Raw genomic sequence first — 25396 nt, forward strand, 5'->3', positions numbered from 1 at the left:
GTCCATGTGTCCCTTGTGCTATAAACATAGAATTCCTTATTGGTTTTTCCTGGTTAATTTGAGATACATAAATGTATGTGTTTCAAAACAATTTAAAATAATATTAGTTAAGGTATAATGCATACAATTAATAGTATCAGTCATAAGCCATAAATGATTAGCAGTATCAAAATCTTACATTTCCTTTTCCATAGCTCCTGTGGTAGTTACTGTGTCCAGATGCCTTTGCTTCCAATTTGGACAGTCTTTTTAATTCATTTCATATATGTACATTTCACCACCCCAACTATAATTACAATGTGAGTTTCTTGAGGACAACAATCAACTCTTAAAATTTTTTTAACTTTTATTTTAGATAGAATTAGTACATTTGCAGGTTTCATTTGTATATTGCACCCAACAGTGAGCACAGTAGCCAACAGATAGTATTTCAATGCACAACCCTCTCCTCCCCCTCCCCCTAGTTTTCAGTGTCTGTTGCTCCTCGGTGTCCATGTGTGCTCAATGTTAATTCCCACTTATAAGAGAGGCTGTGTGGTATTGTCTGTTCCTGTGTTAGTTCTCTTAGAATTATGGTTTCCAGCTTCATTCATATTGAGTCAAATGATATGATTTCATTCCTAAAGCAGTGTTGAAACTCAGAAGAAATTTGATAAATATTTGACTCATTGATTTACTGGTATTTTCACAAGGGTGTTTCAACTTCTTTTTGCCAAGACTTACTGAGGAGTAATGAAGTATCCTCATGGCTAAGTGCAAAAATAATATCACTAGTTGGCAAAAGAGAATTTTCATTTTCTATTCTCTTAGTGACTCTATATAGATTTATTTTGCCTTCTCACCTCCTTCCCATTTCTAAAATATAATAATATCACAACAGAAGCAACAGTGAAAGCTTATTCTCTTAATTCAGCTCTGGCTTAAGCCAGAACAGATGGTAAAACTTTTTTAAACCAGGCAATACTTGAGAAGCAATAAATGGAACAGTGCTGCTGCAGTTGCTTTATGCTTGTAGAAGCTAATCCATGCTGAATGGTTAACAAATTCACACAGTAAAAATGTTGGAATGAGTGTAGTCCCTAAACAATGTGAGTGTGTGTGTGTGTGGGGGGGGGTGTGCACGTGCATGTGTGCTGCTGATACTAAGAACACTTTAAGAAATGGCTCAAGGTCACACAAATGCATTTAGAAGAATTAAAAAGCCACCAAGCCACGTTTACCCGTGGGGGAATTAAAAAAAAACCTCTTTCCATGACTTAGGCAAAAAGGATGACTATGGTTAAAAAAGAAAAAAAGAGACACAGAGCTTTCTAAATTGCCCATTCTTACAAACCACCACAAAGAGCTACTTTTGAAGCAGTTTGTCATGAGAAATGAGGCTTTTGAGATAGCTGTGGCCAACTTTCCCATCACTATTTTTTGCTTTTCCTTTATTCTGTTTTATGTTTCTCGAACTCCAGTCATAATTAGTGCAATGTAACAACCTTGTCTTATAACCTTAAAGTCTCCAGAAATCTGCTGATTATGCACCTTGCAATTTGAACTGAGCCAAAAGCCTCTCAGAATTTTATCTGGAAATTTTTGCCCTTTGCCACCCAAATCATTTATTTATTTTATTGGATCCTTTTGATTTATTAAAAATGTTGCCACTGGTCTTAGGGCTTCTTGGCAAGAATATAAAATGTTGATACAATAATTTAATTCAATCTGGCACAGGGATGAGGAAAGAATCAGATAAAAGAGAAAACCTCTCTTAGAAAATGCCTGCAAAGAGAGAAAAATTTTATCTTGTATTTGGGTTCAATATAGGAAGCCATGTCCAATTCATTTCACTAACATCACCAGAACCCACCTTGCTTTAAGGGGAAATGTGTTTTTTTATAACCTGATAAACCTATGTCACCACAAACAGCAAGATAAGAAATGTGGCTTAGGTTGTTCACATCCTGGTAAGAGTTTCAGAGTGTCACCTGTAATGGTAAGCATAGGAATAAAGGAAAATCACAGTGTTTCCATGGTGAAAATCTCTCTCTCTCTCAATGTCTCTCTCTCTATCTATCTATCTCCCTCTCTCTTGCCAGATTTTTCCTGAATATAAGCTTTAAGAATGACTAAGAAAGTATCCGATATGATGGTTCATCTCTTAAGGATTTACTTAATCTGAGTAAGGAAGGGACATGTTTTCTTTGTGTCCTCATCTCCTTCGATTTCTCTCCCTTTTCTACTTAGCAATTTTTCTTGTGCCCTTTTTATTTCAGTACTCACCTCACTTTATTCTAAGTATCTGAAGGATAGTACAGGGTTTCCAGCTCTTTTTCACTCCTGCTTCAGACCTTGACTGATGGATCATGAGGCAAAATGGTTCAAACAGAATTATGGGTAGGTGCATTCATTCACTGCACCTGGCATGTGGAGGCGAGCATGACAGATTCATTTCCTTTTCTCAAGAAACTTTCATTCTAGAAAGCAAAAATCTTTTTAAAGTATTCTTTTTAAAGATTCTACTGGATCCTTTTGAATCAACAAAAGGAATAGGTCAAAAATTAGAATGAGGTTATGAAAATAAGCCAAGCTCTCCTAGGAAGAATGCTGAGAAGCTGTGAGCTGTGCTTCCTGCAAAGCACTGCAGAGAGGTGGCTGAGGGTTGAATTTCTTCCCTCTCTCCCCCTCCCCCTCTATATTTGAAGATTTTGTTACCTTTCAGAAAACTTTTCCTTTTAATCTGTTCTTGCTTCTTTTTTTTTTTTTTTTTTCTGGAGAAAAATTCAGAGCATTATCTACTTTCAACCAGAGGAAAAAATCCTTTTCTCCATGGGGTTTCCTGACTTGTTGAATGCTGAAAATTCATCCCTGGTTCGATATTTCTCCTTTCAGTGATTGAAGAAAATCTCTGATGAAAATACTATGCTCCTGGGGGTAACACCTAAAATCAACACAGGCCTCTGTCATCCTGTGCTAGTTGAGATCAACTTAAGTGATCTTGAAGAGAAGGGGAAAATGGAAGCTTCAGAACAACTTACATCTTCACGTGCTAGTGATTCTTAAGTAATCACTGCTCTGACCTCACAACCAGATCATCATGCTGGCCCTGCCCTTCTGCAGGCTGTGAACTCAGGCAAGGAGCCAAGACATCAGCAGGGCTGCTGAGATAATCATGCAATGTGGTCACAGCAATGTTCTGAGCTAACCAAGCAGCAGCAAATATACAGAATTTGTTTGGAAGGGTAAAGCTATGGTCAGGGCTTATATACTCCTCTACAGTCTATCAGAGTAACAAGAAGCAGGGTTTGCCTTTCTCTGCTAGGTGTCAACATTTTCTCATGGGCAAGCAGGCCATTTATGGAAAGAAGTGGTACCCTAAGTTCAAGCAAAGAGAACATTACATACTTGTATAAACATTTGCTGTGTTTAATATGGTTAGAGGATGCATACATGAAAACAAAGAAGAGACAGGCATGTTCACCAAGAAAATGTAACATGGTGGTACATGCCAGGAAGGAGGAAAGAACACAGTAGGAGTGAAAAATGCCTCACCCTAAACATGGCTGGAAGATTGAGTGAGTGGTACTTCTTGGTAATGTAAACCAGTAGTTTCAATCTTTTACTAGAAGAGTGAACATACACTTATTCCAAACTCCACTGCCTTTCATAGTTGTGCTACAAATAGATGCACGATGTGGTTTGGCTTTGTGTCCCGACCCAAATCTCATCTCAAATTGTAATCCCTATGTGTTGAGGGAGGGACTGTGTGGGAGGTGATTGGCTCATGGGGGCAGACTTCCCCCTTGCTATTCTCCTGATAGTGAGTGAGTCTTAGGCGATCTGATGGTTTAAAACTATGGCACTTTCCTCCTCTCTTGATCTCTCTGCTGCCACCATGTAAGATGTACCTTGCTTTCCCTTTGCACTCTGCCATGATTGTAAGTTTCCTGAGGCCTCCTCAGCCATGCAGAACTGCGAGTCAATTAAGCCTCTTTTCTTTATAAATTACTCAGTCTGAGGTAGTTCTTTATAGCAGTGTGAGAACAGATGGATACAGTCCATATTGTCATATACTTTATGACAGTCATTGTTCACTAGCATTTTATTTGTATTGATACACAATAAATTTTTAAAAATTTTTGTTAAAAACTTAGACTTTCCCCAACATTTTTATACCATTATAGATTGCTCTTCAATCATTTCAGACATTTGTTTTTTTTACTAAATTATTTACTTAAGATTAATGTATAAGAGTAGAAATGCTAAAGATGAAAATCATCAGTGTTCTTTAATGTGAATCATTCTGTTTGAAATATTATATCAATTTATAATTTTACAAACCGTAAATGAATGGACACTCTCACAATGACTTTGTCATCATTGAGTACTAAATGTATAAAGCTTTTAATGTTGTCTCATATCATAGTTCATAATGCATTTTTAAGTTGCTAGTGTGAATGCACTCTTCCATTGCACAATTCTTCTTTGACTATTTCACCCTGTTTTAATTGTCACCACTTTTTTCTCAGTAACGTCTAATATTGTCAGTCTTTTGAAACTCATAAGATACTTAGACATACTCACTTTAAAAGATATATTACATTATATTTAATCTTGAGGCAATTTGAAATACAAGTACTGTAAATTCAAACTTTTTCTCAGTCATCTAGGAGACGTAATATAGGTCTGTATTTCGGCCAGTTCCTAAAATATGTTTTGAAATCTGTGTTATAATGCCTGAATTACCATTTTGAAACCAGGAATCCTGTGTTCTTGTTTCTAATTTTGTGCTTATTTTCTAGGCAAGTAGATGACTTTGTGTGGTTAATTTTATGTATCAATCTGATTGGCCATAGGGTCCTATGATTAAACATTATTTTTGGTTGTGTTCTTGAGTATTTCCAGATGAGATTATCATTTGAATTGACATACTCATTTTTTAATTATTTTTATACTTTAAGTTCTGGGGTACATGTGCCGAACATGCAGGATTGTTACATAGGTATACATGTGCCATGGTGGTTTGCTGCATCCATCACCCTATCGTCTACATTAGGTATTTCTCCTAACTCTGTTGTTCCCATATCCATCCCACCCCTGCTGTCCTTCCCCTACCCCCTATCCCCAAACAGGCTCCAGTGTGTGATGTTTCCCTCCCTGTGCCCATGTGTTCTCATTGTTCAGCTCTCACTTATGAGTGAGAACATGTAGTGTTTTGTTTTCTGGTCTTCTATCAGTTTGCTGAGAATGATGGTTTCCAGGTTCATCCATGTTCCTGCAAAGGACATGAACTCATCCTTTTTATGGCTGCATAGTATTCCATGGTGTATATGTGCCACATTTACTTTATCCAGTCTATCACTAATGGGCATTTGGGTTGGTTCCAAGTCTTTGCTACTGTCAACAGTGCTAAACATATGTGTGCATGTGTCTTTATAATAGAATGATTTATAATCCTTTGGGTATATACCTCGTAATGGGATTACTGGGTCAAATGGTATTTCTGGTTCTAGATCCTTGAGGAATCGCCATACTGTCTTCCACAATGGTTGAGCTAATTTACACTCCCACTAACAGTGTAAAATCATTCCTATTTCTCCACATCCTCTCTAGCATCTGTTGTCTCCTGATTTTGTAAATGATCGCCATCCTAACTGGCATGAGATGGTATCTCATTGTGGTTTTGATTTGCATTTCTCTAATGACCAGGGATGATGAGCTTTTTTTCATATGTTTGTTGGCTGCATAAATGTCTTCTTTTGAGAAGTGTTTGTTCATATCCTTTGAGCACTTTTTGATGGAGTTGTTTTTTTCTCGTAAATTTGTTTTAGTTCTTTGTAGATTCTGGATATTAGCTCTTTGTCAGATGGGTAGATTGCAAACATTTTTTCCCATTCTGTTGGTTGTTGATTCACTCTAATGATAGTTTCTTTTGCTGCGCAGAAACTCTTAAGTTTAATTAGATCTATTTTGTCTTTTGTAGTCATTGCTTTTGGTGTTTTAGTCATGAAGTCCTCGCCCATGCCTATGTCCTGAATGATATTGCCTAGGTTTTCTTCTAGGATTTTTATGGTGTTAGGACTTATGTTTAAATCTTTAATCCAGCTATGGTTAATGTTTGTATAAGATGTAAGGAAGGGATCCAGTTTCAGCTTTCTTCATATAGCTAGCCATTTTTCCCAACAACATTTATTAAATAGGGAATCCCTTCTCCATTGCTTGTTTTTGTCAGGTTTGTAAAAAATCAGATGGTTGTAAATGTGTGGTATTACTTCTGAGGCTTCTGTCCTGTTCCATTGATATATATCTCTGTTTTGGTGCCAGTACCATGCTGTTTTGATTACTGTAACCTTGTAGTGCTTAGTATTGTCTTGGCTATGCAGGCTCTTTTTTGGTTCTGCATGAAATTTAAGGTGGGTTTGTCCAATTCTCTGAAGAAAGTTAATGGTAGCTTGATGTGGATAGCATTGGACAGTATGGCCATTTTCACCATACTGATTCTTCCTAACCATGAGCATGGAATGTTTTTCCATCTGTTTGTGTCCTCTCTTATTTCCTTGGGCAGTGGTTTGTAGTTCTCCTTGAAGAGGTCCTTCACACCCCTTGTTAGTTGTACTCCTAGGTATCTTATTTTCTTTGTAGCAATTGTGAATGGGTGTTCACTCATGATTTGGCTATTTGTCTGTTACTGGTGTACAGGAATGCTTGTAATTTTTGCACATTGATTTTGTATCCTGAGACTGTGCTGAAGTCACTTATCATCTTAAGGAGATTTTGGGCTGAGATGAAGAGGTCTTCTAAATATACAATCATGTGGTCTGCAAATAGAGACAATCTGATTTCCTCTTTTCCTAATTGAATATTCATTATTTTTTCCTTCTTGCCTGATTGCACTGGCCAGAACTTCCAATATTATGTTAAATAGGAATGGTGAGAGAGGGCATCCTTGCCTTGTGTCAGTTTTCAAAGGGAATGCTTCTAGTTTTTGCCCATTTACTATGATATTTGGTGTGGGTTTGTCAGAAATAGCTCTTATTATTTTGAGACATGCTCCATCAATGTCTAAGGTATTGAGAGTTTTTAGCATAAAGGACTGTTGAATTTTGTCAAAGGCCTTCTCTGCAACTATTGAGAGAATCATGTGACTTTTGTCTTTGGTTCTGTTTATGTGATGGATTATGTTTATTGATTGGCTTATGTTGAACCAGCCTTGCATCCCAGGGATGAAGCCGACTTGATCATGATGGATAAGCTTTTTCATGTGCTGTTGGATGTGGTTTGCCAGTATTTTACTGAGGATTTTTGCATAATGTATTGTCCTCTCCAATGTGGGTAGGCATTATCTAATCCATTGACAGCCCAAATAGAACAAAAGGCAGAAGAAAGAGGAATTTGCCCCTTTTTACTTCCTGCCTGTCTGCTTGGGACATCTTACATCAGATTCTCTGCTCCTGGGACTGGGATTTAAACCACTGGCTCACCTGGATCTCGGGCCTTCAGTTGCAAATGGAACTATACCACCAGCTTTCCTGGGTCTCCAGATTGCAGATGGTAGACAGAGAGAATTCTCAGACTTTATAATCATGGAAGCCAATTCTTCTTTTTTAATTTAATTTTATTTTTTAACTTTCAATGTTATCCAAAGCCAATTCCATTCTATGGGTTCAGCTTCTCTGGAGAACTGTAACTAATATACTTAATTACTTTAAATCTTAACATCTTAATCCATCAAAAGGAGGGAAGCATACTTATCTGTCTAACTTATTAGAGCTTTTAATAATTTAGAAGATAGTGTTACATGAGAAAAGAGAACATATATGTTCAATTATAAAATGTGAGTCAAATATAAAGATATATTAAAGCTTATCATCCAGAAATTTCTGTGTTGGGAGTCTCCTACATAGTGGTTAATGGAAGAGGAATTTCAGTTAATCTCCAATTTATTAATTTCTCATTTTTTAAATCATTCTGCTTATACATGCCTACTACCCTAACAGCTACTCAAGGCACTTAAAATAAATTAGATTCTTTCCATCATGATCTTCTACTTTAGTTCAGGAGTTAATACCTGGAAAAAAATAAATAAGATATTAGGTTGGATGTAATAAAATACTGAAAATGGATATTAAGAACGATTGCTTACATTCTAAGCATTAGAAAAGGAACAAAATCAACGAATCTAATGCTTTATTTTACTTTTGCCACTCAACATATGCAAAGTAAAAACATGTTTTCCTAATGAGAATTTTCAAGCCTTTTTAGGATTGCAAAGAAGTAAAGCTATGGAAAATAAAGCAGTATATTAGCCACTAAAATTTAGCAGGGTGAATAAAACTTTATTGTTCATTTTTTTCCTAATTAAACTTTATAGATTTCTTAGATGTTAATCAGCACACAAAGCATTGGGAATTTTTATTTCTGGAGCAACAACAAGCAGATTTTTAAATTATCCAATTGAATTGAGTAGAAAAAAAGAGAACTGAAAATTGTTTCTTAATTATAAAGGTTTCATGGGGAGAAAAAAAACTTGAGCTAAATTACAATGGCATAAAACTGAGAATCAACCTAGAATTTTTCTTCTCTAATTTGTTTCTCACTTTATTCAGAGAGCAGATAATTGATCCTTGAGATAATGATCACTGCACCATCATCAGATAAATCTCAAACGTACTTTTGTTAGAATTCACTGATTTGAGGGATTTTTTATGGTTTATGCATCTTTAATAAAAGATAATAGATGTTAATAGAAAAATAGGATGTTAATAGAAAAATAATAAATGAAGACATCAAGTTATGAATAACTTTTTGGCAAGCATTGCTATGCACACATATTTTATAGACTGCATGCAGTCTTCTTCTTCATCTTTAGCTTGGTCTTTCATCCTCCTTTCAATCTTTGGAGATAATAACCCAAACTTTTAAAGATAGCATGTAGAAATGCAAATGACTATCTTTCTCTCTCTCTCAAGTTAATAATAAAAAAATTGTAGAATACATGAATTTCTGTTTTAATTCTAACAAGGTCATAGATATTTAATATGTATGTAGTACACCAGGGGAAAAGTTTTCATGGATATTCCCAAAATAGTCTATCTTAATGAAAGTCACTATCAATAACTGCAATGTACAAGACAAATGGTAGAAAAGTTGTAATCACTCAAGATAGCTTATCCTTTCTTACAGTCACGAGGATACAAAGAACTTTCTACCCCCACTCTATCTCTAGCATGCAACTCTTCCATTCTCCCACCAACATCGTTGCTTCAGTTTAGTGTCTCCTTATCTTCTGATTGATTCCTATAATAGTCTCCTAAGAAATGATCCCATCTACCATCATACTCTCAGCCTTTATAATTCTGCCTTTCTAATTCTCACCTTCCTAATTCTGCCTTCATAATTTTTCTAAAATGAACATCTTACTATATATGTCTACCTTTGTTTAAAACTCATTTCTTTCCAACAACATGACATATTAGAACTCTTGAACAACTCATCTGGTTAAAGCAGAAACAAAAAAAAGTTAGATAATGTACTTAATAATCTTCTAAATGCACAGGAACAGCAACAAAAAATTCTCCCATGAACAAATCAATAAGAAAACATGAACCTAGGCATATAAGAAAGTACAGAAGCAGGCAGTTGCCTGGGGTCATTACCCAAACTTTGGTTACCTATATTTTTAGACTGTCAGATTAAGATGCTGTACAGGGAACAGGAGACTCAATCTAGGGCTTGAAGAAGGCAAGACATTAGATCAAAGTATTCCACATAAAGACATGACCTCACCTCACCTACTTAAGGGAACAATGGTAGTGAAAATTTCAATTACATAGAAAAGGAATAAGTTTAAGAGATCTATTGTGTGACATGGTAACTATAGTTAACAATATATCATATTCTTGAAAAATTTATAAAGTGTTCTTACCACAAGAATGATAACTATGTGAGGTAATGCATATGTTAGTTAATTAGCAAGATTTAGTCATTCTAAAGTGTATATACTTGTCAAAATATTACGTATGATAAATACATAAAATTTTATCTGTCAATTTAAGAAAATACATTTAAAAAGGTACAACTAGAAAGGCAAATGAAACACACAAACAAAATAACTCATACCACAAAGAGATGTGGTTTAAAAAAATGCTTATCATTGACTTGTCTATATTTGAAAAAAAAAAAAAAATCTTCCCTACGAATTTGCAATCAGAAGCTAGGCCAGGTGTGTTGGCTCACACTTGTAATCCCAGCATGTTGCAGGGTCGAGGCAGGCAGACTACTTGAGGTCAGGAGCTTGAGACCAGCCTAACCAACATAGTGAAACCACATCTCTACTAAAAATACAAAATTTAGCCAGGTACTGTGGTGTGTGTCTGTAATCTCAGCTACTCGGGAAGCTGAAGCATGATAATAGCTTGAATTCAGTGGGCTGAGATGGTACCACTGCACTGCAGCCTGAGTGACAGAGCAAGACTCTGTCTCAAATAAATAAATAAAGAGATAAATAGAATAAAATATACTACTCTAACAAGGACATGGAATATTAGTCTTAAAACCTGTGTAGTCCAACACATCCCCCAAATTTAATTTATAGTGACCTCAGATCAGTAGTGCTCTCATTTATGAAGGAACCAATTCTATCCTCCTTAGAAAAACATGCATTAAAAACTCAGCTCTCAGAGAAGTTACATAGATAAAGTTACAGAAAAAAGTTGTATATAATAGGAGAAAACAATCTGTAATAAATAAATAACGGTAAAAGCAAACAGTTAAACTCAGACATATAAAGACTATAAATTCTCAAATTTTTATAAAAGTATCAGACAAAAAATATGGGAAAATATTTAGAGAGAAAAATAAAAAACTTGAAGAAGATTATTAAAAAGATAATTAGATAGAGGAAAAACTGGAACTTTTGGATATGAAAAATAAGATTAGAGATAAAAAATCTAATTCATGGAATTACAACTAGCTTAAAGGAGAGTTAGTGATGTGAAAACTAAATATGAATAAATTTTTATCCAGTATTTAGCAGTGAAAAAGAAAAGTATAACCTAGAATTTAAGACTGGGTTGAAAGAGAAAGAAGGCATAAATAATGTCATTTTTATAGGTTCTTATCATGAGATACACAACCATGTAACTATTTATGGATAGAAATCAGAGAGTTTGTGACAAGCATGGGAAAATTAAGTTTATTTTGACTAAGATCCAAATAAAATTCAACAGTTACTTCAATTATTCATGTAGAGAACAAATCACAATAATATTACCAGTATCTTTCACCATAAAACCTGACTACTACTTTTATATCACGTTACAGTTGTTATAGGGATCTCAAGATAATGTTTATGCTAATCATTATTCAGAAACTATGGTAGCTACTGGCTCACACCTACTAATTAGCCAGAGCTCTGTTTTATTATGTTAGGGAAGATGTAAATATATTAATATATCATGAATTTATTTGCTTTCTTTTGCCATCCTATATTTTCTTTACTAAGCACTTAAAAATATTACTATGTGAAGTTGTCCTTATTTCTTGCCAGACTTCCAAAGGAATTAATTGCAAAAAGAAAAAAAAATTAGAAATTTTTGTCTAATTGGAGCTCCAGAAATATACACTAGAAAGAATATGAATATTACAGAAGTTTTGAAATACAGCAATATTTTCACATAGAGGAATCTGAATGAATTCCAGGATAAATCAAAGCAAAAACTATAAAACACTGAAATTAAGAGAAAATACTTATAATAACTAAGGGGGAAAATGCAAAGAAGTGATAATCAAATTATAGCAGATTCTCAAGTGAATGAATAGTAGAGGCTTTTCCCATTTTAAACTTAGGATTTAAGAAGAAAGTCTGAGAGGTACCAACCTAACTTAATTGCAGCATTTCCAAAAGATTTGAACACAGATGAATTCTATATCCATTATGGTATAACAGGAAGTAGATTTAACCTTCATCTTTATAGAACATAGAAAAACTTACTAAATATTAATATGAAGATCTTTAGATGTTGAAAAATGGGCAGCTTTGTACAATGATCCCAGAAAGGAAAAAAGAGAGAGGGGGCATTACTACAGATCTTAAGGACATTAAAAGAATAAAAAGGGATAGTGTGAACAACTCTAGGCCCACAAATTTGATAACATAATGAAATGGATGAATTCCTTGAAAAACATAAACTGCAAATATTCACGCAAAAGGACATAAGCTATCTGAATAGACCTTTATTTGTTAAGAAATTGAACCAAAATTAATTACCTTCAGAAGATGGGCTTAATTGTGAACTTTATGACATTAAGAAATAAATTATACCAATAATCTATAATCTCTTACAGAAGCTAGAAGCACAATGGGTACATTCTAACATATTCTATGAGGCCAGCATTTTCTCAATACCAAAACTAGACATGGACATTACAAGAGAAGAATACTACAGATCAACATCTCTCATGGTAATAGATGAGCAAGTTGATTCCAACAGTATATGAAAAGAATTATATGACACAGCCAAGTCAGACTTATACCAGGTAAATAAGGTCAGTTCAACATTAAAAAATCAGCTAATGTAATCAATATCACCCACAAACAAAATTAAAAATCACATAATAGATGCAGAAAAAACATTTGACAAAATTCAATGCCCATTTATTATTAAAATTCTCAGAAAACTAGGGGTAAGGTGGAACTTTATCAACTGAATAATGAACATTTACAGCCTACAGATAGCATCATACCTAGTGATGAAAAATTAGAAACTTTCCTGGTAAGTTGAGGAGCAAGGTGAAAACATATCCTCTCACTACTTCTTTTCAACATTGTACTGGAAATTCTAGCTAATGCACTAAGACAGACATAAAAAAGATAGACGATGTTAAGATTGGGAAAGAAGAAATAAAAATGCATGTATTTCTAGATGACATAGATGTCTATGAAGAAAATTTAAGAAATAACCAGAAAAATAATTCTTGAAACTAATACACAAATATAGCAAGGCTGTAGGATATAAGATGAATATACAAAAATTAATTGCTTTCTTAAATACTAATAATAAAAAGTGAAACTTGAAATTAAAAACACATTACCATTTACACTAGCAACTGCTCTAAAATGAAATAGTTATGTATAAATCTAACAAAAAATGTGTAAGATCAATATGAGGGAAACCAAAAAACTCTGATAAATGAAATCAGTGAGCCAAATAAGTGAAGAAATATTCCATGTTCATGTATTGAGAGATCCAATATTGTCAGGACATCAGTTCTTTCCTGATGTCAGTTTCTTCCCAATTGGATCTATGGGTTCAATATGATCCCAATTAAAAATATTGGCAAGTCACTCTGTGGATATTGAAAACTGATTCTAAAGATTTCATGGAGTGTTAAATAACCATAATAACGTACATAACATTGAAGAAGAAGAATAAAATAGGAAGAATATTACATGACTTTAAGACTTTTTATACACTCACAGCAATCAAGACACTGTGACATTGATGTCAAAACAGACAACTAGATCAAAGAAGCCCAGAAATAGACTCACATGAATATGGTTAAGTAATGTGTGACAAAGGAGAAAAAGCAATACAATAGAGCATAGATAGTCTTTTAAACAAATGGTTCTGAAACAATTGGTTATCCACATTAAAAAAAAGTATATTTCGTTTGCACTCCTCATGACCTTTGCAAAAATTAATTCAAAATGAATCACTGACCTAAATGTAAAATGTAAAAATATAAAACTTCTAGCAGATAGCATAGAAGAAAATCTAGATAGGCTTGGTCATGGCAATGGCTTTTTAGATATAGCCCTGAAGGCATAATTTATAAAATAAATACGTGATAAATCACAACAAACCCCTGTGACAGTAGTTAACCTATATAGCAAACCTGCACATGTACCCTGAGCCTAAAATAGCAGTTTAAAACAACCACAGCATAAAAACTTCTGCTCTGCAAAAGACATTGTCAAGAGAATGAAAAAACTAGAAGAAAGTAGTTGCCAAAGGTAAATCAGGTAAAGGACTCTTATACAAAATATACCAAAAACCCTTAAAATTCAACAATAAGGAAAGGAACAACCCAATTAAAAATGGGCCAACGATCTTAACAATCTCACCAAAAAAGATAAACAGAGGGCAAATAACCATATGAAAATATGCTACACATTACACGTCATTAGGAAAAGGCAAATTAAAAATTAAAAGCTATCACTCATGCCTATGAAAATGCCCCAAATTCAAAACATTGACAACTCAATAATGCAGAGCAATAGAAAAATCTCATCTGTTGCTGATGGGAATGCAAAATTGTACAGCCACTATAGAAGAGAGTTGGGCAGTTCCTTACCTAACTAAATATACACTTACCATATGATCCAGCGGTTATACTCATTGGTATTTACCCAAAGGAGTTTAAAACTTATATCCACACAAAAACTTGTGCACACATTTATATCAGCTTTACACATAATTGCTAAAACTTGGAAGCAACCAAGATGTTCTTCAACAGGTGAATAGATAAGTGAATTGTAATAAATCTAGATAATGAAATATTATTCAGCACTGAAAATAAATAAGCTATCAACCCATGAAAATACATGGATAAAATTTAAATGCATAATACTAAGTGAAAGAAGCCAAATCTGAAAAGGATACATATTATATGATTCTAACTATATGAAATTTTGGAAAAGGCAAAACTATGGGAACAGTAAGAGTATCAGATGATGTCAGTGTTTTGAGTGTTGAGGTGGTCCAGTTGGGGATGGGTGAACAAATGAATAGGTGGAGCACAGAAGATTTTTAGAACGTGAAAAAATTCTACATAATGTTACATTGATGGGTATTTGTCATTATACATTTGTCTTTGTCCAGACCTATGAAATACACAACATCAAATGTAAACCCTTTTGAGAACTGTGGACTTTGGTTGATAGTGGAGTGATAGTGCAGATTTATTAGTTATAATAAATGTACCAACCTGGTGAGATGCTAAGAGTTGGGGGAAGCTGTGGATGTGTAGAAGATAAGGAGATATGGCAATTCTCTGTACTTTCTGCACCATTCTGTTGTGAACCTGAAACTAATCTAAAAGATAAAGTATATTGAAAAGAAAAAAACAACTAACAATGAAAGTGAGTCCTCTAATTGTCCCAATCTACTGTCTGAAAAGAGTTTCTAGGCCGCAGACAAGGAGAAGAAACTCAAACAAAGTGAGCAGTCTCATAGTGGAGGAGATAGTTCAAGGAGGTGAAGTTAATCTAAATTTCTGAGAAAATTAATAGAGAGGGAGATAATTACAGACAGGGTGAAAAGTTCCATAGATTTGCATAGGGATTCCATCAAATTCATGACTACATAATGAGTTCATATTCACATGAGGAAACTATCTAATACCAGGGAAAAACATTAGAAAGGAGCAGGTAGAACAATCCACTTATCATTTAAGTTCAGGAAATATGTCTGCCCATATTTCCACCAGCCAGTATGCGAAGACCTTCTAAAAATGACACATTGAATAGAATTCATCAAAAAGTATGTCCATTTAACAATGGGGTTAAATTTGCTTTAGATTAAACACTGCCCTGAACCCAGCTGTGAAAATGTAAAAGCAAGTCCCCCAAATTAATGCAAACGAAATTAGTTATATTCCAGAAAACTAAAAACAAGTATCTAAAGTAATTAAAGAATTTGGCATCTGAATTCTAGCATTTAATAAAAAATTACTAGAGATGCAAAGAAGCAGAAAATATGATACAAATTAGAAAAATAGAAAATGAAATCACACAGATGATAAAGTCAGCAGATAAGGACTTTAAAGGAAGTATTATAAACATGTTCTCTATTTTTGAGAATGTAAAGAAAAGCATGACATGGCAATGAAAAATGTGAAGATTTTTTAATATTACAAAACAGATTTATGTAAATCAAAAAAATCTGAAGCAATCAGCTGAATGAGATTAATAGATTAGACAGTACAAAAGAGAAGATTAATTACATAGCAAGAGAAATTATTAGAAATGAAATACACTGGTAGCAAATACACTGGATTTGCACAAGAAGAGAAAAGCCACAGAACTATTGCTATTTTACCTTTTGTCTTTAGAGTGGTATATCTGGCTGTTTTGTGAGAAATTCTGGGGTTTATAAAAAGGCAGCCAGAGAAAAAGACAGAGGAAGAGAGATTGGAATGACAGCATATTTCTCATTGGAGGTCAAGCAAGTGAGAAAACAATAAAATCTTTAAATATTGTGAGGGCAAAGTGAACCACCTGTCAATTTAAAATTCTATATCCAACAAAAAATATTTTTCAAAAATTAAAGTTGCTGACAAACAAAACCAAGAACATTTATCACCAGAAAATCCACACCAAAAGCATGTTACAGTTATTTTAGCAGAAAATAAAATGAGGCTAGATGGAAATTTAGATTTACACAAAGAAAGAGCATTGGAAATGGCCAATGTGTGAATACATATAGAACTAATTTTGATTTTTAAAAACCTTATTAAAATAATTAAATCTATAAAGCAAAAGTAATAATGTATTCTGGAATATATGACATGTAGAAGAAAAATACAGGACAAAAATTACATAGAAGACAGAAGCAGAAATTGTAGAATTTTTATATATATAAAATATTAAATAATTGTTGTTAAATCATAATAATTTAAAAGGGTGTCTTGGAAGCCTTAAAACCATCACTAAAAGAACAAGAAAAAATAGGTACAGTCAGCTCTTTGCATTCATGGGTTTCACATTTGTGAATTCAATCAACCATAGATCAAAAATATTTGAAAAATAATTGTACTGAACATGTATGGTCTTCTGAATTTTGTCATTATATCTTATATAATTAAGGGTAACAACTATTTACATAGCATTTACACTGCATTAGGTATTATAAGTAATCTAGAAATGATTTAATGTATACAGGAGGATGTGCATACATTATATATAAATACTGCACTAGCAATTTTATAACAGTAGCTTGAGCATTGAAGGAATTTGGAATCTGTAAGGGCTCAATGAAATCTTTGTAGATACTAATTTAACATACAAGGAAGGAAAAACTCACAAAACCATGATAGCTGTAAACCTATCTATGTAAATAATAAAATTTTATGCAAATACCCTAACACACCAATTAAGTGAATTTAAAAATGGATCTATAAAAATGAAGATCCAATTCTCTGTTGGCTAGAAGAAAACCACTTCAAATATCAAGACACAGATACATTAATTGTTAAAAAATAAAAAAATACTATGCAAATATAAAGGAAAACTCGAGTTATCAGACAACTTTTAGAAGGCAAAAGTTTTTATTATAGTATTTGGCTGAAGGCAGTTCTATCCCTTAGTTAAATAAATTAGAGTAGAAACTAAGGAATGTAAGGAGTTTTATCTAACTAACTTGTTTGCTCATGTGGTCCTAAGACTAACCTTTGTTCTATTGCAGGTGCTTAACTGCTTCCTATTCAGGAGGTTGGTAGAATTTTATTACCTAGAAATGGTGTTTGCTTTAGGTCTCAGAATCTGGCCTTAACCTTTACCCTCTAGTGGTGTTGACTCAAAGCTTTTGTTATGTAATGGGTGCTGAATAAAAGCCAGGAAAGTCAAGAAATTGAGGCCAGCTGCCATTAACTCCTTCATGTGAGTGGCCTGAACACCCCAGCTCGCTCTTCCACTGTATTCTGTGTTTAAGTGAATTTATTTGTTCATCATTAAGTCAAAGTTTACAAGACACACCCCCACAAAGCCAATTTAGTGAGATAGGGGAATTGCAATAAAGAGTGGAATACATGCAGAGCTAGCTAAGCTATATTATTGCTCAAATATTGCTCATATCAGTCTCCCTAAAAATTCAGAGACTAAGGTTTTTTTAAGGATAATTTGTCAGGCAGGAGGCTAGAGGGTGGGAAATACAGATTGGTCAGGTTGGGGATAAAATCATAGGGTGCTGACATGGATTCTTCTTGATATTTTCTGTTCCTGGTTGGGAGAACAGAATTAGTTAAACCAGATTACCAGCTTGGGTGGCACCAACTGGTACATGAGAATGCAGGGTCTGAAAATATCTTAAACGCCAATGTTAGGTTTTACAATAGTGATGTTATCAAGAAAAGCAGTTGAGGAGGTTAGGAGTCTTGTGACCTCTGGCTGACTCATGAGCCATAATTTCTAATCTTGTAGCTAATTTGTTAATTTTACAAAGGCTATCTGGTCCTCAGGCAAAAAGGGGCTTTGTTTTGTGAAAGGGCCGTTATCATCTTTGTTTCAAAGTTAAACTATCAACTAATTTCCTTCTATACTTAGCTTGGCATATGCCCAGAAGTGCACAAGTGCAGCTTGGAGGTTAAAGGCGAGATGGCGTAAGTTAGATCAGTTGTCTTTTATTATTATAATTTTTACAAAAGTGGTTTCAACTTGAGCTAAGTAAAATCTATGGAACACTTTACCCCAAAACAAAACATTAACAAATATTCATCTTTTAAAAGCACATATGCAACAGTCATCAAGATAACCTATATTCTGAGAGAAAAATAAATGAATTTTGAAATTGCCTTTGCAAAAATTGTAACTGAGAAAATTATGATAATGAAAGAGATCTGACCTAACCAACTCGATCTTGCTTCTAAACCTTCAAGCTACCCTTGTTCTTTCCTAGGTATAGGCTGCACTAACTTTGGAAGGAATTTAATATACCTTTTAACTTTCAAGCAAAGATGATAACAGCCCTTTCCCAAAAAAAAACCTCTCTCTTGCCTGTGGAAGAGACTGCCTTTTAAGACTAACAAATTAGCCAGAAGATCAGAAATTATGGTTTAGGAGTCATTCAGCCAGAGGCCCCAAGATTCCTAATCTCCCTCCCAGATTGCTCCTAGGGATAACATCATTATTGCAAAACCTAAAATTGATGTTCAACATATTTTTCAGATCCTGGTTTTTGTTTGTTTGTTTGTTTTGTGGAAGACCACACCTTTATTATTTCTCAAGTCAGTCTCCTCAAACATTTGGAAATCAGAGGTTTTAAGGACCACTTGGTGAGTAGATGGAACTCAGTGAACTGGGAGTGCTGATTGGTCAGGTCAGAGAAGAAACGTTAGGGAGTAGAAGCTGACTTCTTGCACTGAGTCAATTCCTGGGTTGGGTGGGGCTACAAGATCAGAGAACCAGTTTATTGATCTGGGTGATCCCAGCTGACCCATCAACTGCAGGATCTGCAAAATATCTCAAGCACTGATCTTAGGAGCAGTTTAGGGAGGGTCAGAATCTAGTACCCTCCAGCTGCATGACTCCTAAACCATAATTTCTAATCTTGGCTAATTTTTTTACTCCCACAAAGACAGTCTAGTCCCCTGGAGGAAAAGGGTGTTTGTTTCAGGAAAGGGCTATTATCATCTTTGTTTTAAACAACAGACTATAAATTCCTCCGAAAATTAGTTCACCCTACATTCAGGAGTAAACAAAGACAGTTTGGAAAAGGTTAGAAGTAAGATAGAGTTGATTAGGTCAGATCTCTTTGACTGTCTCAGTTACAATTTTGCAATGGTGGTTTCAATCCTTCCCTTTGGGTTTTATAACACCTTAATCTTAAAGTGTTGGCTAATAAGGATGGAGAAAGGGCAAAGACAGCTGTAACTTTTTCCTCCTGCCCAGGAGTATAGTAAGGGTAGGTGCTGACCCTAAGATGAGAGGAATGGAACCACTTAGCAACTGTCAACACACTCATGCAGGCCTGGCTGAGGTTCCAAGGCTTACAAGGCAAAGGCATTAGTATTATCATCTAAAGTTATAGTACTGCATTCAAGGGAACAGTGTATACTATAAGGTAAATATGAGTACTAGGGTAAGGAGTGCAATTCCCAGTTTTAAAAGTAAAGATTTGAAAACATTAGTTTGGGGACCTGTAGCCCACAAAGGATTTAGGATTCAGTCCAAACTGCACAAAAAGCTCAAGGACAGATAACAACAGGCGTACTATTTTGTTTTTTTTTTTTTAGCATAATTTTTCTCTCCAGTCCCCATTTTTATTAAAAACAAATCATGATAGGATTTATTTGTTTGTAAAATAAACTTTAGTCTTATTATACTTGGCCTGATTATCTGCATAAAGTACAAAAAGAAAAATTATTTTTTACATAGGCTTTTAAAATTGGCATTGATGAACCTCTGTTCCATAAGGAATCTCAGATAAGGTTTTTTTAAATCTAAGCCCAGCCATGGGTTTGTACTCTCGAACACGTATGAGTTTGGTAAATTCTTCTCCTCTTGACCTTCCAAGATAACTTGGGACTCCTTGGGCTATTAGACCCTGTTATCTGATATACCAGCTGGCACTCACTACCCAGACCAGTAATCTGACTCAGACAGCGATCCCACCCAGGAAAAAAAGAGAGTGAGACAAACCCTCTTTGACCTCCTGTGATTTCATCTCTGAACCAAACAATCAGGACTGCCAACTCTCTGGCCCCGTACTCACCAAATTTTCCTTAAGAAACTCCAAGCTGATTTTAATAATTAAACTCCGATTCCCTGTTCATCCAGCTTTGCATAAATTAAACTTTCTCTATTGCAATTCCCCTGTCTTGATAAATTGGCTTTATCTGGGCAGTGGGCAAGTAGAACTCATTGGGTGGTTACAGTTTTAATATGTTTAAAAATGTTAAAATCATGTATGTTCTCTTAAACAATAAAATTAAATTAGAAATCCCATAAGGACAACTGAAAAAATTTATTTAGAAATTAAAAATCACAATTCTAAATGACCCTTGAATGAAAGAATGGTTAGAAATTGTTTTGAACTGAATGAAAATGAAAGTAACTAACATATCAAAATTTGTGTGATGTGAGTAATGTAGTGCTGAGAGGGAAATTATAGAAATCACTGCTTCTATTCTAAAAGAAAAAAAAACTAGAGAAAAAGAAAGAAAATTAAACTCATGCTAAACGTAAGAAGTGAAATGTTTAAATAATAGAAGTCAATGAAGTAGAAAACAAGCAAAAATATAGAAAAAATAAATGCTATTCTATTAGTTTTCTATTACCACTGTAACAATTACTATAATCTTAGTAGTTTAAAGCAACAGATATTTATTATCTTATAGTTTTGGAGCTCTGAATTCCTTCTAATCTAAAAACCAAGGTATTGACAGAGTTGCATTCTTTCTTGAGGCTCTAAAGGAGAATCGTTGCTATTTCCATCTTCTAGCAGTGGCTGACATTCCTTGGCCAATGACTCCTAATTTCTACATTCAAACCTAGTAGCATAGCATCTTCTCTATTCTCTAATCTCTGCTTCTGTCATCCCATTACCTTCCTTGATTCTTTACCCTCCTGCCTCTCTCTTATAAGGACTGTTGAGGTTACACTGAACCTGCCCGAATAACTCAGGATAATCCTGTCATCTCAATTCCTTAACTTGATCACATCAACAAATTCTTCTTTGCCATGTAAAGTAAAATAACATATTCACAAATTCCAGGGATTAGGATGTAAATATCTTGGAGAGGCTCTCATTCAGCCTATCACAGATATCAGAACGTGGTTCTTTGAAACAATAGAATTGCTAAAACTTTAATCAAATTGATCTGGAAAAATATAAACAATTCACATATGTCAATATCAGGATTGAAAGAAGAGACACAACTGCAGCTCTTATCGGTATTAAAAAGATAAATGGGGCCTACAGTGAACAAATTGATGTCAATGATTTTGACTATTTAGATTAAATATACAAATTCTCAGCAGAATAAAAGTTAACTCAATCAGAATAGATAAAGGAATATCTCTATATCTATTAAAACAATTTAATTTGTAGTTAAAACCTTCCCATAAAGAAAACCCTACTCCTGGATGGCTTTACTGGTAAATTCTACTGAACAGTTAAAGAAAAATGATACCAGTTCTACACAAACTACCATTAAAAAAGAGGAAAAAAAAAAAAAAAGGCTGGTGCAGTGGCTCACACCTGTAATCTTAGCACTTTGGGAGGTTGAGGTGGGTGGATCACCTGAGGTCAGAGGTTTGAGAACAGCCTGGCCAACATGGCAAAACCCCCTGTCTACTAAAAATGCAAAAATTAGCCAGGTGTGGTGGCAAATGCCTGTAGTCCCAGCTACTTGGGAGGCTGAGGTAGAAGAATCACTTGACTCTGGAGGCAGAGGTTGCAGTGAGCTGAGATCACACCACTGCACTCCAGCCTGGGTGACAGAAGGAGGCTCCATCTCAAAAAAAAAAAAAAAAACAACTTCTGATTTAATTACAGGAGGAAGGAGTAACTGATATCCAAACTAGACAAATACATCGTTAAAAAGACCAATATTCCTCATTAACACAGGTGAAAAATTTCTTAAAACTTTAACAAATAAAATCTAGCAATATAAGCAACTGTTAATATATCTTTACAAAGTGTTTTCTTCCCAGAAATGCAAATTCAAAAATTAATCACTGTAATTTACCATAGTAAGAGACTACAGAAGATAAATTCAAAAATTAATCACTGTAATTTACCATAGTAAGAGACTAGAGAAGATAAATTCAAAAATTAATCACTGTAATTTACCATAGTAAGAGACTAGAGAAGAAAAATCTATGGTCATTTCAATCGATTCAGAAAGCGCATTTGAAGAAAGTCAGTATGCATTCATGATAAAACTCAGGAAACGAGAAATAGAATCAATAAAGGGAATCTATTAAAAGCTTACAGTTAATGTCATGCTAAAATTAAGAACAAGGTAAGGTTGTTCATTCTCACTAATCGCATTCAATATTTTATTGGAAATCTTAGCCAATGTAGTAAGTCAAGAATAAAAAATAAAATTTATACAGACTGAAAAATGAGAAATAAATTATATTACTTCACAGATGAAATGATTGTTTTGTTAAAAAAAAAAACCCAAAGAACAAAAATATACAAAAATTTTAGAAATAAAATAAAAACGTTCAAGACTTGTATAGAGAAAATGACAAAATATTGCTAAAAGATCAAAGAAGATATAAATGGAGAACTATGTCATATCCATAGATCAAAGACTTAAAATTTTTATTGACAATTAAACAGTAATACAATTAAACAAAAACTATTTAAAAAATAAATCATTGAATACAGTGAATTCAAACACTTGGAAATTGAACTATATATATTTCTAAGTAACATATGAGTCAACTTAGCATTCATCTTAAGAGGTTAGATAAAGAAAAAAAAATCACCACGTAGAAAAAGTAAAAAGAAAAACAAAGAGCAAACATAATTAAAACATAAAGCAAAGTTACAATATAGAGTGTAACTTCAACCAAAAGTTGGTTCTTTGATAGGGCTATTTAAAATTGATTAAAAATATATATAGGGAAAATAAGAGATGAGAAATGGGGGACAAAAAACATATGCTAAAGAGACTTTTGGAAAAACAATGTATTGAGAGGATATTTTGAATAGCTTTGTGCTAGCGAAAGTGAAAATGTTGATAAGGAGAGAATGAGAATGCAAAAAATCCTAAAGAAAGTTGTAATTCACACCATGCAGGAAAGTCATAATATAACGAGATCAAGATATGTTTATTCTAGGAATTTGTTTAGTTTAATATTAGAAAATCTATTGATTATATGAATACAGAGGTAAAAAGAAAAATTGATATTCTGAATACACAGAGAAGTATAATCAAATAAAAATTAAATACTTTTATGAGTAAAAATTTTTGTCTTGATAAGTAATTTTAACATATCTGTAGTAAGCATTATATTCATAATAAACAATTAAAATACATAAATACATAAGAAACATTTTTAAATATTAGTTACAATAAAACTGCTTGCTGTCCCTATGTCTAATAGTATAGGGAATCCTTGAGCCCCAGACATTGGGTGCCAGAACGTAGGGATCCATGAGCCCCACACTGGTCACCAGAAGGTAGGGAGCCAGCCCATTTTCAGTGGCAACAAAGGAATGAGAAAAAGATAGATCAAGAGGGACAGTGGGAAAAGGGGCCATTACTTTATTAATTTGGAGGAAACAGTAAAGGCCCTGAGCTCTGATCATCCACACTGTTTATTAATTATAATCACTTTGATCTACAGGGTAAGGGTGGAGTAATGGTGAGGAGAGGGTGATGGTGGAGTGAATCAGTGAGCCGGAACTGAATCAGTGAGCTGGAACTGAATCAGTGAACCTGAACTGGTGTGTTATTCTAAGGATAACAGTGTTGATAACAGTGGTAGTTTGAGAGTTTCACAAAACAAGAACTTGCCTATTATCTATGTGCAGCTGATGGAATGCGCACCTTATGAGGAGCCTACAAGTCTGGCTACATGATAATGCTATGAAGGGGTTTTACGTCCCTGAGCGCATGTTTATAATAATAGAGCTGAGGTCATTGCACCAGAACATGAAGCATGAATAGGCCTTCCTCCCCAGAGGCTTCCTGCAGCCTTCCTCAGTTTGTTATTTCTTGTTTATATGTTACTCATAACTAATTTATGTAGGTACTTGGTAAGCCCTTTCTCCTTTGCTGTTTTTCCCAACATAATAGTGTACTAAAAGTTGTACTCAGAAAAACAAAGATTAAAAGACAATAAAAGTAAATAGGCCAGGCGTGGTGGCTCACACCTGTAATTCCAGCACTTCGGGAGGCCAAAGTAGGTGGATCACCTGAGGTCAGCAGTTCAAGACCAGCCTGACCAACATGGTGAAACCCCGTCTCTACTAAAAATAGAAAAATAAGCCTGGCATGGTGGCATATGCCTGTAATCTTATCTACTTGGGAGGCTGAGGCAGGAGAATTGCTTGAACCCAGGAGGCGGAGGTTGCAGTTAGCCAAGATCACGCCATTGTACTCCAGCCTGGGCAACAAGAACAAAACTCCATCTCAAAAAATAAAATAAATAAAAAAATAATCAATAAATGAATGATGCATAAGAACTGGAAAAAACTTATTTAGTAATAGTCCACATAGAAAATCTTGAAAAGTCCATATAGGAGTTAGTATAATAAAAGATTTGACAATATTGCTGGACATGAGATGCATAATCAAAAATTAATGGCATTTCTGTTTATGAGTAAGAAAGCATTTCAAACATAATTTGATTATAATATTATTTACAATAATAATATTTATTTTGTTTCTAAGAAGATATACTACAAAAGATAATTATAATCTCTGTGGAGAAAAATAATAAAATTTAATCAAAAGACCAAAACAAAAGAGTAAAAATTACTTAAGAAATTCAGGAAGTGATGCTGAAACAGCAGATTAACTACTGTAAAGGAAAGAAACTGGATTCCTTTGCCACACCATACACGAAATGAATTTCAGATAAAAAATGTGAAAGGCAATATGAAACCTTTTAGAAAAAACAATTAGGAAAATTCCTTTATGACCTCTCATTGGGGAATTTAACAGGATTCAGAAG

The sequence above is a fragment of the Callithrix jacchus genome, chromosome 14 (assembly GCF_049354715.1).
Source record: "Callithrix jacchus isolate 240 chromosome 14, calJac240_pri, whole genome shotgun sequence".
NCBI lineage: Eukaryota > Metazoa > Chordata > Mammalia > Primates > Cebidae > Callithrix > Callithrix jacchus.